We start from the raw sequence: 16,103 nt of genomic DNA on the forward strand, positions 1-16,103 counted from the left end.
CAAAACAAAAGCTGTCATACTGCAAGCATGTGAAACTGACAATATCTTCAGATTTGCAGCTAATCATGGTTTTTGTTCTCCATGGCTAACAAATGAGGCTTGCTCAGATGCTAATTTAAAATACTGAAAATTTGTAAAACTGCTGGTAAACATAAAGAACTACAAATCTCCTAATCAATGTATTTATCTACTTTATCCTTGAATTTCCCTCGGGATCAATAAAATATCTATCTATCTATACACGAGTGCACATTATAAACATAAAGCAATGCAGGATGTTTTGCTTTTTACTTAAGACAGATGTAATTGCAGTGCTTAATGCAGGTGCAAAAACATCTAAATTCTAAACAAATGTGTACTAACATCAAGTCTTAAACCTGTGCATTCAGCAAACTATCAGTGAACACAGACCGAGGGTACACACACGATGCACCTCTGACAGGTGTATGAATACACCCTGATAAGAGCTTTTCATGCTTTATGATGGGAACCTAATTGTATCTGTGTATTTTCTATGAGCACAAGTGCAGTCTAATGTTAAGCTTTGATGGAGTGAAGTTAACATATCTGACAAATGGGACTGCTGGAAGAGGAGACATCAGCTGGAAGTTATGTTGTCAACTCTCTAGGGTTGTCACACTCCTTTATGTGTTATATACATTCACGGGTAAAGATGAGGTTGTCCTTTTTGATTTACAGCCCAAGGTTTTCTAGTTTGGGTTTAAAGTACAGCTGTTAAACCAACTAGGTACCCTTTGGCATCTGTGACCGACCCAAGTCTTACCTGTAGCATCTGTGGGTGACATGTCCTGCCATGCCTTTCGAACACGTGCTCAGCATGAAACGACACTTTGGTTAAGTTTAAGTGAAAAAAAAAAACTACGTCGTTGGGTTCAGGAAAAGATCGTCAGTAGTATGTGGTGGGTGGCTCCAAATTCAGCCTGACTTTATTACAGTTTTATTACTCTTACTTCCTGCAGAAAAGCAAAAACAGCCCGGAACCTCTGGCTTATGATGCTAAACAATTCATAGGTAGTCGTAGTGAAAATGCGGATATGAGGTTGACATGTCTCAGCTTTGGTCACTGCTGAATCATTCTTGAAGAAAGGGATGATTCAGTGGTGGACACTAACAAATTAACTGAGGCTCTATGATGTGGATTCATCAAGCCCACTGACGTATTGCTCATACCGCAAACATACATATATCCTTTCAGAATACATCCGATACGGGAAAGAGATGAGCAACAAGAGCTAAGGCTTATGATTAAGAGGTCCAACAAACACATAAATTACCGTCTTTGCCCATGTTACAACTAACAGAGTTGGAATTTTTGAGTTTGCGGTTGTGAGCAGTATGCGGATGTAGCCATGTTATGTGTGTGTGTTTATATGGAGGTTAAAAAGGTCATGGTCTCTGGGACTCCAATCTCCACACACACTTTGGACAATACACCGTAAAAAACCTCCACATAACCTGATGGTTAGTCTCGTTTCCCACGCCGATGTGAACAGGGGCCCCTGGCACCAAAGGCTTATAAAACAGAGCCCAGGTTGGACCCCTCCAGCCTTATGACAGACAGGGCACCAAACAGTTCTTACCAACCCCTCGCACACCCCCAGCATAAATAATGCCTGTGTAAGTGAGCTGTGTAGCCCCCACAGCTGCTTTGACCATGTTTTTTTATGAGTCTTGGTATGACACCGTGCCCCCTGTGCACCATAATGAGCCCTCCTACCATTGCTTGCTTAGTGGATCAGGTAAGGGTGGGAATACTTTGTCTTTATTGGGTATGCTGTTGAGTGTTAAGTTACTCTGCTATTAAAGTGACAGATGGCAATTAAGGAGTGGATGTTGCAGGCTGTCTGACACCACCCTGGCCTACTGCTTACCCGCAAATAAAACCAAATAAAAAAATGAAAATTATTTCAATGTACTAGGTATGATGCTGGTGTTAATGGTCATTTTACCAGATAACCTGTCTTTTTCATCACTTGTGTAAGCATGCACAGTTATAGGCACAGCAAGGTACAGCTATGTAATATTTAATAAGAAAATGCCATAGCATACTGAAGGACTCAAACAGCTTCCTGTCGTTTCCTGGCCAGGGACGACAAAGTGTGCTTGGGTCAAACAGAGTATCACAAACAGCACCGAGTGCTGGCCACAACAGAGTGTCTCTTCTCTTGCTGTTATTATAGTTACTATTACTGGCTGGCTACTCAGTGTGAGGTCTATTAAAAATGTAATGCTTCTTTAATGTTTCCATGGCACCAGTCCATTTATCCCCTCTTTCACAAATGACCCTAAAGATCTCACAAATATGTTGCACTGGTTAAACCAAGAGAGCACAACAAATGAATACTGAAATCACTCGAGGAGAGCTAATGGACTAATTGTACTACTTGTACTACTTGTACTAATTGTACTTGTTCTAGTTGTACATGGCTTGCTAAGTTATATCTTGTGCTGTAACTCACTTGATGACTGGCTATGTTAGCAAAGCTGTCAACTTGCTTGTTTCTGATGAAGAGCCAAGTCAGAGGTTTAGCCTTTGGCATGTTAGCCAGGGTTACTGGTTGAGGTTACTTCACATGCTATAGCATTGTGTAAAGCTTGTGTAGTGCCACCGCAATAAAAATGGTCTTGCTCTGCCCCATGTTGCACTCAGGGTGTATTTTGAAAAAATAAGCTGAGCTACCATTAGCGAGTTAGCTAGCTATACCTGATTCTACCAGCAACAACAGTCGTCTTAGCCAAAAAATTTTACCTTTCCCTACTAGAAATGAGATAGCTGCAACCTCCCATTGTCTGAAATAGATGCTAATTCCAAGTGGTAAATATGTCATTATCATTGTAAACTGTATACAAGCTGTGACAGTCCCAGCAGCAGTGGAAAAAAATGGATCAGGGCTCAGCAAAGGGTCTCTTAAACTCTTACAAAACATACGGTAGGACCCTATTGTATTGCTTATATATCCATCTATACTTGCATAGTCTTCATGTAAGACATCCCTCCAATAACCCTGACAGCTACAGGCCTAATCTATAAACGTCATTGTTAGCAAACACTGAGGGGAAGTTGTGAGAAAGGAAGGAAAATGTTTGAACAGACTTGTTAGCCAACACTTTGGAAAGCTGAAGGCTTGAAGGTGGAGGCTCCACTCTCCCTCGTTTCCATTAAAGTCACACAAGCAGAGTTAATGCCCTTAAACTTGTGGTGTAGCATTACAGTGAACCCCACGAAACTATGCTGGCTGTGCATTAATCAGTGTCACGTGTTTACTGAGCGATGGGACGTTCTGCCCTGAGACGTCTTAAAACCCATTCATGACTCTAAGACAGCAGGAGGGCTTTTAAATACTGATTCGAGGAGGCACTGAGAGACAAGTCATGTGAGTTTGAGATGTTATTGTATGTCTTTGTCAATCTGAGGTGAGCCAGCAGTTAAAGGTCCTCTATAAGGTGAAAGTCTAACACAAGTAAGCATCTCAGGACACGCTGTTCATCACTTTTATGAGGGTCAAGTGGGCATGGCCGTGCAGAAGAGACATAGGAGGATGTGACTAATGACTGCATATTTACTCCGAGACACACACTGCAAGACCATTGGTTCAGCTCATACCCTTTTTGCGCCACCCTAACACTATGGCATTGAACAGGAACCATTTGTACTATATTTACTTAACCTGTCTCATTGTGTTACTCATAAACAATGCTGATATCTTCTACTTTATCACAGTCAGAAAGTGACCATTTACTAATAATTTCCAACAAACTTTGCTTAACCTGTTACACTTTGGATTTCTCCACATGGGTCTGTTGTAAAAGTGATACTTCATGTAAACAACATATGAAATAGTGTGTTTATCCTCTGTATTGCAAGCTACAAAATTTAGCATTCCCAGCCCACTACCTTACCAGCTACAGTGGTGAGTTAACCCAAGGATACTCCCATGGTGAAGGATCAAATCATTGGCTAACAACATTAGTTTGTGGAATTATTACGTCATTAAAATCGCTCTTTTTTTGAGCCAAAATGCCATTAAAATGGCACATAATGAATGTATAAAGAGAACAGGAATAGTGTTCAAAGATGTCGCTCCATTCATTATCTTATTTAAGTTGCTCATTTGGCACAGATGCCAACCGTGTTTCCATGTTTTTGGGGGAGTCTTTTTCCTGCAGAGCTGATTAAGAGCAGTTTAGTTGGAGACTCCTGCTACTAGTTGACTTACTTGTGGCTCACTGTACATGAATGGGGTAAATAAATTAATACATACAGCTTTCTAAATGTTTTTGGTGCAAATTAAAGTCCATTTATAGTTTTACAGCTGCTCCTTTTCCAGTAGTAATATAAGTTTTGAGCCAGTGTGCATCATGTGATGAATGTTGAAGTTGCAGTACCCCATGCAGCCATCAAAATTGCTTCACATCGATGTTTGGTGTGCCACTGAAAGGGGTGTTTGTATGACTGTTAAGTCCAAACAGCCTCAGTAGTTGATGAGTTGAAAATGCTGTGTGGTCTGTTTTGTGTCACACAGGTGTTACTTTGTCATGTGTCACACTGAGAGAGGAAATGTTCATTTTGATAGACAGCAGACATGTTCCTCCCATCCAGTTCATCTGAAAGCACCACAGTGTGCTGTACGCATTTTTAAAATGAGCAACTGTTAAGTATTTAAAACATGCAGAGGGGGCCCCCTTTGACAGACATACAAGTCGTAGGCAGGCTCTCTCAGGTCATTATGAGTGACAATGTAAAGGGATCGAGGTCAGTGGGGACTCGATACCTTTGCCCCTCTCACTTCTTCCAGGGTGAAGTCCCCTCTTGCCTCTTCGTCTCAGGCCAAGAGATGCCTGATGAAACCCAGGGAGAGGGCAAACCACAGCTCTGACATGGAAACCTCTGCAAATTCTGCACATACCAAGCTCTGTTCATCCATAACAGGACGGGCCAAGGTGTTGAGGCAACCATGCCAAGAGATTAATACAGTATATAATGTGTGGTCATGTGCTGTCACTGTTTCCATGCTTAATCTGCAAGACAACAATGTGTGTACCAGCGCGTAAAGACTGTGCCAGGAAGTGTTCCGGAGCAGGGAAACTTAAGGATTTCTTGCAGTGTACATGTTCAGCATCACAGTGCAAATCTGACACAAAGAGGTCTTCATGCTACTCTCCCTCATCTTGTTCCTGTAAGGCTTAAAGATTTCCTTCCACACTGCCCCCCTGAACAGTATCAGTTCCAGGTCAACCAACCCGAATGTCCTGCCTTTGAAACCCAGACTAGTCCACTGGACTGTTACTCCCTGTAATGAGAGATGTACTGTGATTTTCATCATTGTCAGCAATGGCTCATTTAGCCCACCACCAGATAATGGCTGTCTTTTGGTGTCTGTCTCCTGTGTAGAGGGTGAAACATCATGAGGAGAACAAAAAAGGTGAAGAGCGATTCAAGATGAATAAAGTTGTTTGTTCTGTGTGTTCTAGGTCATACAGTGTACGTCTTTGTGTGTACCTGAGGGGCTGCAGAGAGGTCAGAGCACTGACAGATACACAGGTGTGGCTGCTGTTGATGAGCAGCATTGCCAAGTCTGAACAGAGAGACAATACTTAATTTCTGGAGGGCCAACAGGGTGGAGAAAGAGGGCTGAGGCAGATGTGTGACACTGCATCAAAATGGGCCTTGTAAGTCCTGATCAAATTTATGTTAAAGACATTGAGGCTCACCACTCAAGGCTCATTAGACAATATTAGCATAACAAACTGGAGATTTTGACTGAGCTGTAAGTAGTCACAGTGTACTGTGGGTAAAGTAGACACTAAATTTTGACAAGGAATAAGAATGCATTGAACAATGAAACAGGCAGTGTTTTTGCTACTCTTTCAAACTGTCCACTGTGAGCGTGACAGTGTGAAAGGAGCGCATTGCTAAATTGACCTACTCTTTTAAGACAGTGCTGGCTTGTGGTAGTGCAATTCTGTTTCTCTCTTGTAGCCAGTCAAAAAGAAGATGACCCTGATAGAAGAAACTCATCACTTTTTTGGTCCATCCATCCAACCATCTTTGATCTGTTTCTTTGAAGGAGAGGTTGCGGTCACTACTGCTGCCATCCATCTTCAGGCAATTAAAAAAAAAACTGTGAGCAAACCCCTACAATCCCTTTATTGTGCAGTCCCTTCAACCTATCAAGACCTACTTTGTTTTCAGTGTCCACACTATGTCTGTGTCACTGTGTCAGCTCCACACAAAAATCTAGTCTTCTGCGGTTAAGAGCTGCCGAAACAAAACCCCATTGCCGGCTTCGCATGAGAACACTGAGATCCTCATGTGATATTGATGAAAAGCTCCGCCCAGACGGGATATAGATTTTTCTCGGCCTCCTTTGAAGAAAATCAGAATCTCCTGTTTTTGTTCAGAGATTTATCAGGAATAGAGATGAAAACCTGTTCTCTGGGGATCGCCGTCGAGATCAGAGATATGTGCTCTCTTCTCTCTCGAACACGGACGCACCCACATGTTGAGGACGTCTCTGAGTATATCCAGGGTTGGCAAAAATGATCAAACAGAACTGCAAACTCTGACTTGAGAGTGCTGACCAGTTGTCCAAACTCTCAAGTCTGAATGAGAGGAAAGAGCCTCAGCTTTTTATGCTCTCATCCCAGGGATGAATGACAGCAAAGTTTTCTCTTCCTGAATCATCCTTCATCTTGGCCCAAGAGAACTGTAGCTCTGAAGAATGTTTTAAAGGGTTCTCAGTAGGACATTATACTCATGTAGCTTCTCAAAACAATCAGTTGTTATTTCCTTCTTTCAAATCCCTTTCTTTACCACTCCTTTCCTCTCCTCTCTGGAGTCCCTCTTTAACCGCTCTGTCTGGTAAGACTTAAACATAAGTATATCCTGTCACCATTAATTCACTAACAGTCATGGTGGCGGCGCGTTTCTTGCAGCAGACCAGGGGTAAATAACTTGAGAGCAGCTCATACTTTTCCAATTCAGAGGTTTTGGCTCCAGATTCATCATGTTATTGTGAACGTTTTCCTGTAAGACTGAAGAGTTTGGATGCTGATGAGGCTGCAACTGCTGACCTCCTAAATAACTGAACCTTGACCACAGGATCTCAGACAGTGCCAGCAAGTACTGTTCCAATGCACACACTTGCATATACAGTATACACAAAAAATTTTATTCTAGATCCTACGGTATTTCAGTGCAGATTTTGTACTATATAGAACAGGAGAGGCCGACAAGCAAAACACTTATCTTTTACACAATAGACATTCATCCACAAATCACTTAAGACTAGAATGATTGCACAGAGTGGAATCTTCAAATCCAACATGTTGTTTTTTACATCTTGGATATATTTTTGATCCATAACAACAGCAGAAACATAACAGGAAATGAGGGGAGAGATAGAAGAAATTACATTAAGCAAAGTTCCCTGGCCAGAGTCAAAAAACAAATCTGTGGATGTTGATGTCATGTAGCATGTACTGGATATATTTCAGCTACCAGGGCACTCTGGAAATATGAGTATATAACCATTTTTTTCAACAACAAAAGAAACACAACCTGTGCTTGGTTCAAGCCTGATCACATGCCACATCTGTTCCCATCCAGGTTGTCAAATGCTGACGTTTTGTCACGTCCCTTCAGCGTCTCTGTGAGACGCAAGGCTCATAAGGCTTACAAGGCTTTTTCAAATAACAGCGATGTAAATCTATCCATGGCAACACTGGAAGCTCATAGCAAGTCAGGTGATGTAGTATAAAGAGCTACAATGTCCGTGTTGGTATTTAATGACCTGGGAATGAGAACTGCTTGCGTGCTCCACTGTAAACAAAGCTGTAGTGTATATCCAGGTCAACCTGCAGGTTGAACCCAGAGGGACATTAGCTCTGTAGTGCATATGCCAGCAGTATTAATCCTGCTGTCACAGCAACAGGACTACAGGACCATTTTTGCTCTCTTGTTGTGAAGTACCTTAAATTTAAAAAGATCATGTTTAGTGAAGAGCTATGGCCACAGACTTGCTTAAAGCCTTTAGTGGCACTTCTCTGCTAATTAGCTTATAGCCACAGCAGTTAACATTTTAGGCATATTTATGTGATTCTTAAGACCATGTGCACAAGTACAAATCCCTCACAATCACTTTAAAGATGTTCCAGCCAGGGTTGAGTATCTTTATCATTACACAACAATTTATTAGTGGATTCGAATGAGGTACATCTCTTCACTTCACAGCTGTCTGGGGTTGCTGTAGCCCAACAGTCATTGGTCTTACTGTCCACAGTTTCTGTTCTTAGAAAACTACAGGATCTTGCCAGCAGGACTGTCCCTTGAGGGACACATAGGAGGGATGTGACTGTGTCAGTGTTTTAACCACTGTGTCTGTGCTGAGTGCTTATCTTCACAGAGTCATCCACGAGCCTGACCGCATGCATCCCAGCATCCACATCTGGACGCCACATGTTCCTGGGTGGACTGTAGCCAGACTGAGCCCAGAACAGCTCAGGGGGACATTTTATGCAAGGCTGGAATTGCTGAATTAACCTGCTTGTCAATCATTTTTAATTACCAGGACTGCTTATTGATGTGAACTCTTTTGAGGTATTTGGCTGAACAGTGAGGTGAGGTGGAGCATTTGGTTATTAGCAGGGGGTTATACATGGCATTTCCTCTTCCCCAACTTGATAGAGCCCTTGTCTGAAAAATTAGGCTTAAGTTCCAACTGCAATCTGTAGCCAAACACATTCACTGCTTTGTTGTAACCTCATTGTTTTATCATTTTTGCAAATCAAGGGATACCCCAAAACCAAATGCACTGCTCTACAAAGCACAAATAATCTTTAATCATTTATTTAACTAATAGCATATGTATCAAGGACAGAGGAAATCTGAGCTGCAGGGCACCGAAAAAATCAATTTATCCCTTTTAATTTTTCTTAAAACAGCAAACGTTCCAGTACGTTTATCCACATATGACACCAGTCATTTTTCCAAAGCATAAAATATTGTTTCAAACTGCTGAACATGTTTTTTTGCTCTTCAGCAGCCATTTGGTTCCACAGAGCTTTGAAAACTTGTTTGAGCCAAGTAAAGCCTTACAGTAAGCATATCCTGTTTTGTGTCTGTCTGACTTATGGAGCATTGTTGTGCTGGGGAGAAGCTCTAGCATCTCACCCATATGTAAATTCAAGCCCAGAAGGCACAGATAAATCATAAGTGTCGTTAAAAAAAGTTTATACACTAAACTTATTGCTGCATTGCTGCTTGTAATGATAGTAATAAAAATGCTCAATAGTAATAAAAGTGTTACTTCATGTCTCAGTTACTTTGTGTTCATGTTATTCAGAGCAACAAGCAGACAAATCAGCAGATGCATTTCAGCACGTGTCCTGCAGCAGAGCACTGCTGGTGATTTCCTACGCTACCTTATAAAATGAACTGAAATGTTTCACCTGTAGTCAAGATAAACAATGACTCACTCCAACCAAACCAGCCTGTCAAAACCAAATTACCAAAGAATTATCCAGACACAAATATTTACTTGATGAGGACCCAAATAAGAAGCAAAGTTAAATATTGAGAGAGGAAGATGGGGTGCAATGTGTCTTCTTCCTTTACTTTTACAAACAGAAATAATATAATTTAAAAAAAAACAGCTTAATGTTTCCACATGTTTAGAGACAAATAAGGGTGAACTTTTAGTTGTGAACTTTGGACTCATCACTGATTAATTCAGCATGACTAGATTGTCATGTCTGTTCCCATGCTGAGTTCATGTTATCTCAGGACTTTTTCAAGCCAACTTTGACAAAATACACTAACTGACACAAGCTACATGGCACACCGTTAGTAAACAGATATTAAAGATCTTTCCGAACAGCCGTGACACAACTTCAGTTTGATGTCCAAGCTCTCCTATTTCACAACAATGCTCTCTGCTCTTTGATCAGTAATGACTCTTGTCCTGATGCTTGTGAACACCACTTATGTGTGCTGACATATTTACAACTGTTCTTGGAAGATTAAAACTAAGTCTCTTCATAACAGGCTGTCTGCTGTCTCAAAATGGAGACACAAGCCATGCTTTTTCTCTTTGACCTTTGTTGAGTTTTATTCAGCAGTTATGTAACTAAAGGAGATTTTGTCGTATGAGAAGCTGATGTTACCTGTAATCAGACAAGAAGAGCTGACATCTAAATTTTACTGTGGCATTAGTAAATAAGCACATGTGAATTCCAATTTGAAAATTTACTTTGCATGAAGGTCCGTACCAGTGCTATTTTAATGATTTATTAGCACTCTAAAAATCCAAAAACTGTTGGAAAAACATCCCTACTTTCCAGGGCACTCATGCACATAGTGAGAATTTCCAAGAGTTCACCGACTTGTACTCTAACATTACAAGAAAATGTAACACTGCTGCCTATGTCCACTCAGTTGGAAAGAAATGGACATACAGAGAGACCTCAAAAGCTTTTCGCATCTAGCTGTTAGGTCTGTAGTGGCTGGAGACTTTCAGTGTAGATTAGTGTCAGCAGGTAACAGAGTGTGGAGCTGCTAAACCTCCTGGGACCAACATCTTCAGGCGAGACAGCATTAGGCAGTGAAACAAGGGGACATGTTGGGTGGAATAAGAAGAACATCACAGAGCTTGGTGCTAAACAGGAATAGTTGAGTTGTTAAAGGGTATCGAGACAGCCATTGTTTAATACTTTGATGTATTTATAGATTTCTTTCTTTGGTTATTGACCAGACAAAACTTTTTGTTCTGTTCTGTTGTTAAAGCTGCATTATGGATCATTTATGGATTGATTGGCCAAAGTTCAGTGGCAAAAGTCATGTCAGAATTTCAAAATAACTTCTGGCTGCATTCCTCTTCACCCTAATTTAAAACTGCCGTGTGCAGAAGCCCATGCATCCTAACAAAGACTGAGAGGCAAAGGCGTGACTCTACCCCGTCAATCTCTCCTTGCCTATTAGGTAGCCAGCAGGGAGCCAGGAGATTGTTTCTTGATTTGTTCTCAGTATCTGGAAACTGGAATTCCTTTCCTCACAAATAGTCCTTACACAGCTTTAGGATGGAATAAAAATCTAATATATTTAAAGATCAATCCATAAATCCATCCAATCCATTCCCAGTGGCAGAATCTTTTTTGTTCCACTACATCTGATATGATGCCATAGCGAATGTCTGATTTGTTCCAAAAAATGTGAGGAAATTGTTGGAATCAGTTCAAGTATTAGGTGTGGCTGAAACAGCTTGTCAGTTTGAAAAAGTCAAGGTGACTTTTGTTTCGCAGATATGAAATCATTTTTAACCTGCAGTAACCACCGTTTTTAAGTGCTTGGGGTTTGCATGCAAAGTGTGTGAAAAAGAATAGAGCTGCTCCTTGTGTGTTTGTATGTTTCACTATGTTTCACTGCACATATGGAGTCGTGCATGCCTATGAGCGTTCATACTGCATGCACTCAGCAAGCGAACTCTTTAAATGACCCGAAGTTAGTCATGCCTGGCACTGGTTTCCCTATATGAGGGAAATACAATCCTTCTTTTCTAACTTTCAGGGTTAATAAAGGAAAATTGCGGTGCCCCTCTAGGAGAAGTCTTTATAAAAACAGGTCCTGTTCAGTGCCTCACTCCGGCGCGTGTGATCATGGGTTACAGGGGACAAACCAAATGGCATTTCATATATCAGTAAGTCCAACTGTGTCTATTTGATCGCTGGGCTGCTGAACTGTTGGAGAATTTTTTATCCTTGCTGTGTGTCAATCAGACTCACTTAATGTTGTGTGGAGAGAAATATGTCTTCTTTCGACACAAGTTTACAACCTTCACATCAAAATGAAATAAAATGGAAAACGATGGAGCAGAGTCTGTAAAACTAAATTTTATTGGGTTTAATTAAAAGTCACCTACTTGACTCTTGACACACAAAATTTGGAGAACTTTGACAGGGTAGTTTTATTATGTTCTTATTATTTCAAAAGAAATGATTGTGATTTTAAGGATGGCAGTGTTGGTATGTTGGTTGGTCCATTTTGGACAGACATTCATGGTTGTGGGACAATGAATCCTACTGACTTTGTTCTTCACAACTCATCCTCCAGCACCACCATTACTGTTTGGAGTAAAATGTCTCCACAACTACTGGGTTGATTGCTGTGAAATTTGGTATTCAAGATGTTCATGATGAATGACTTAACTGTCACTACCATCAAGTAAATACTTTAGCTTATGACTGAGCATCTGCAAAATTACATCCCCATCGGCCTCAGCTTAAGGCTATAAAACAATGGTTACTGCATCATATAAACTAAGATGGTCAACATAACTTCCTCAGTTTATCAAGTTAGCATTGTGAGCATCTTAGCATGTTGCTAGCATTATCTTATTTTTCAATTTTTCAGCATTTTCGAATACACTCCCTAATTTTAATCATGTTATGACAGTATGACTGCTGCCTGTGGCTCTGTGAGCACATCTATTCAGGGATTCTTCAGTCACTTTATCAACCTTACCTATTGTGACTTGTATCTACTCTAAAGTGGTTAATCAGCTGTTGTGAGTGTCTCAGATCCAGAGGACTAAACATTGTCATGACTGACATGATAGCAGGAGACAGAAAGATAAAGATTTAATAAAAAGAGAGACAAACACAAACACACTCGAACAGACAGGACGAAAATGTCATACCATCACAGAGACGCTTGCTGACTTTACAAACAACAGCGCCTGCTTCATATCATTCAGAAAGATAAAAGATTCTCCCTCTTTGCAATCAAGACGCACGCTAACATTTAAAATATGCAACCATTCCGTCTCCAGGGGGAAATTGCAGAAACCACAGAGGTTTAATCAGTTTGGACTGCAATGAGATCATGAGAAAAAGATATGTATCTTTTGTTTTGTCTTATCGTGATGAAAACAAACATTTTGAGTGAATGCATAAGATAAGTGCTCAGCTTGGATGTGAGATGCTGGATCCAATTTAGTCCATTTCTCACAAGAGCAGGAGAGGCGCTTGAGCTGCTCATCGCCCTGATGTATCAAATATAACGAGTCACAATTAAGAGTTCATTCATGTGTCAAGTCGTTATATTTGTGTCCACATAACGCCAGTTAGAAGATGCCACCGTGATGACATTTCAATACAATGTCATGTCAATGTACCTACTATGTCACTAAAGCTACAATGTGATTATAAGGGCACTGACACACTGCTTAAAATGTTCAAAAGCTCCCTGTATAAAGTCAATCAGGTGGTCTTTTGAAATGGTCATATAAACATAATGCCATGTTTAATGATGTCACTTTGGCTGCTTAAAGCCACAGGTGGCACCAGTGAGTGTCAGGCAAAAGCCAGGAATATCAACGCTGGAAAAGCAGGAATGTTACTGCTTGTATGTGGTAGTTAAGAAGGCCCAGTGGCACAAAAGGCCCCACATGAAGCCAGTCACAAAGAATGAGGCACTTCCAGCTTGTAATACAACTCTGACAATGATCCTGTGGCAGGTGATGGATATTCAGTAAAAAGTCACATGCCAGAGAGAGTTGAATTAGTGCCCTGAGGACAGATCGCTCACTATCTTTCACCAACATCCGCAGCTTAAATACCTGCAACCTCAATACAACAACATACGAAACAATAATTATTGTGTCATATTTCATAGAAACCTGCTGGAAAAAGTTCCATAAAGTTTTATGACATGAAGAAATAGTAGTCTTACAGTTCTATGACAAGAGGCTGTGGTAGTCAGATTAAATGTAGGCAATTCATGGAGAGCCTGTTAATGCTGTCGTGTGTGTAAGGTTTCTATTTATTTTACTGTCAAGATGCAAATGCTTGTGTGATTCAGATTAATATTCATTCCCGATTGTGTGACCACTTGGTGTCTTATTGTATGTTTTGTGATGATGTCATCACATCCACAAAGCTTTGTATCACTATCATCAGCATGTTTCCTTTGCTGATAGAAGTGATGATTAAAATTAAATTAGCTGAAAATGAGACCCCAGTTGTAATTAACTTTTAACAATACATGTCATATTTACATGACATTTTCCACGTTGGAGGTCTGACTGAAGCTCTCTTAACCAGTTCATCTGATAACAGAACAGTAACAGCAGATGGAAACCTGGCTAATGTTAATTACACAGATAAAAAGTCCTGCGTTATACCATACACATCCGTTTTGTCGTTTCTCTGTTCTGTACATTGATAGCATGTTGACTACAGAACTCAGACATAGTAACACACAGGACTGGGCTTCCTTGATACCCTGTTATGGGCATACACCATACAAACAAAGTATTGCGATGAGGCTGTTGTTCAGGGTTTGGGCTCGGCCCCTTACCTCCAGCCAAGGGAAATCTTAATGCCAGTCTTAATGCATACCAAGACATTTTGGACTATGCTACGCTTCTGATTTTGTGGCAACAGTTTGATGAAAACCCTTTTCTATTCCAGCATGACTGTGCCCCAGTGCACAAAGCTCCATAAAGACATGGTTGGATGAGTTTGATGTGGAAGAACTTGACTGGCCCACACAGAGTCCTGACCTCAACCCCATCCAACACCTTTGGGATGAACTGGAAAGAAGTTTGTGAGCCAGGCCTTTTGGTTCAACATCAGTGTCTGACCTCACAAATGCTCTGCTGCATGAATGAGCAAAAATCCCCACAGAAACACTCAAACATGTTGTGGAAAGCCTTCACAGAAGAGTGGAAGCTGTCATAGCTGCAAAGCTGTCTGTGTATTTAGAATGAAATGTCCCTGTTGGTGTGATGATCAGGTGTCCCAGTTCTTTTGTCTATAAAGTGTACTTGCTATATAGCTCTTCTCAAATTAATTTAAATTGCCTTCCAATAAAATTAGATGATGGTACATCCATCCTGTGATGTTTTTCCAAGCTTGAAAACTCATGACCAACCTTTCATGACCAAGCTGACACACACACACACACACACACACACACACACACACACACACACACACACACACCTTAATTCATGCAGCCACAGCATTCTCTGAGCCCCTCTCCATCTCCACCTCTAGACAGCCTATTACTCACCTCTCCAGCAGCAGCACACATTCACTCCTGCGGCTGGCAGGCCTCAGGGCCCCAGATCACAACCTCTTTCTAATTTATGTTTGACTGTGCTGCAAGCCCACGTGCCTGTTCCTGTTGTTTACGTGGTAGCTGCTGAAAGAGCTTTAAAGGTTTGACACTTAACTCTTAGCTTTACTGAACTTGGAGGTACTGCGTGGCACAAACTAAATTCTTCTTTTTTTAAAAGAAGAAGAAGAAGAAAAATAAGCTTTTTTCAATGTCCACTAAGCCATAAAGTGAAGGCCAAGTCTGTAATTTTGATATTCAGGCTGAGGTTCAGCACGAATATGTATGCTGTACAGAGAGACAAATTGAGGCTATGCTACTGACATTAATTAGTGTGGGAGATGCAGATTTGGAGCATTTTAAAAGATTTCAAAGACCTGTCCCAGGTTGGGAGAAAAGCAGTGAGGCACTGTCACAAGGCACTTTAACTAATGGCTGCTGGTTCTTCATGAGGCACATATCGTAACTGTCACACTCATCTCTGTTTTATGTCTGAATATGACTCCTGGGTGCTTTACTTTCTCTCCTTTTTCGCTCTCATTCTATCTTTTCAAGAGCCATAATTACCTTTGACAGCTGCTGGAAAACTTGGAAGATAATTTAGGGAAAAAAATCCTGTGTTTTGACATAAATACCTCTGTACAGAGAGCAACTCAGACCCCCTTTGAGACTCACTTTCTAAACAAGCTGTTTCTGAAAGAGGTGTGTGGAGGATTTTGCCATCGTGTTGCAACACTGAGGAAGGAATATGGGAGTGTGAAAAGAAAATTGGAGTGACATCAACTTCTCAGTGAGAGATGTCAAAGTGGAGGATGGAAACTAGGTAAGAGAAATAGATGTCAAGTCAGACTTATTGATGCAGCCCAAAATTACAAATTTACCTCAAAAGGGGCTTGACAATCTCTAGCTGGAAAAAAGTAAGATTTATAAATTCAAAATATGGAAAACAAATTCAAACACACACAGC

Source organism: Scatophagus argus, chromosome 3 (assembly GCF_020382885.2).
Source record: "Scatophagus argus isolate fScaArg1 chromosome 3, fScaArg1.pri, whole genome shotgun sequence".
NCBI lineage: Eukaryota > Metazoa > Chordata > Actinopteri > Scatophagidae > Scatophagus > Scatophagus argus.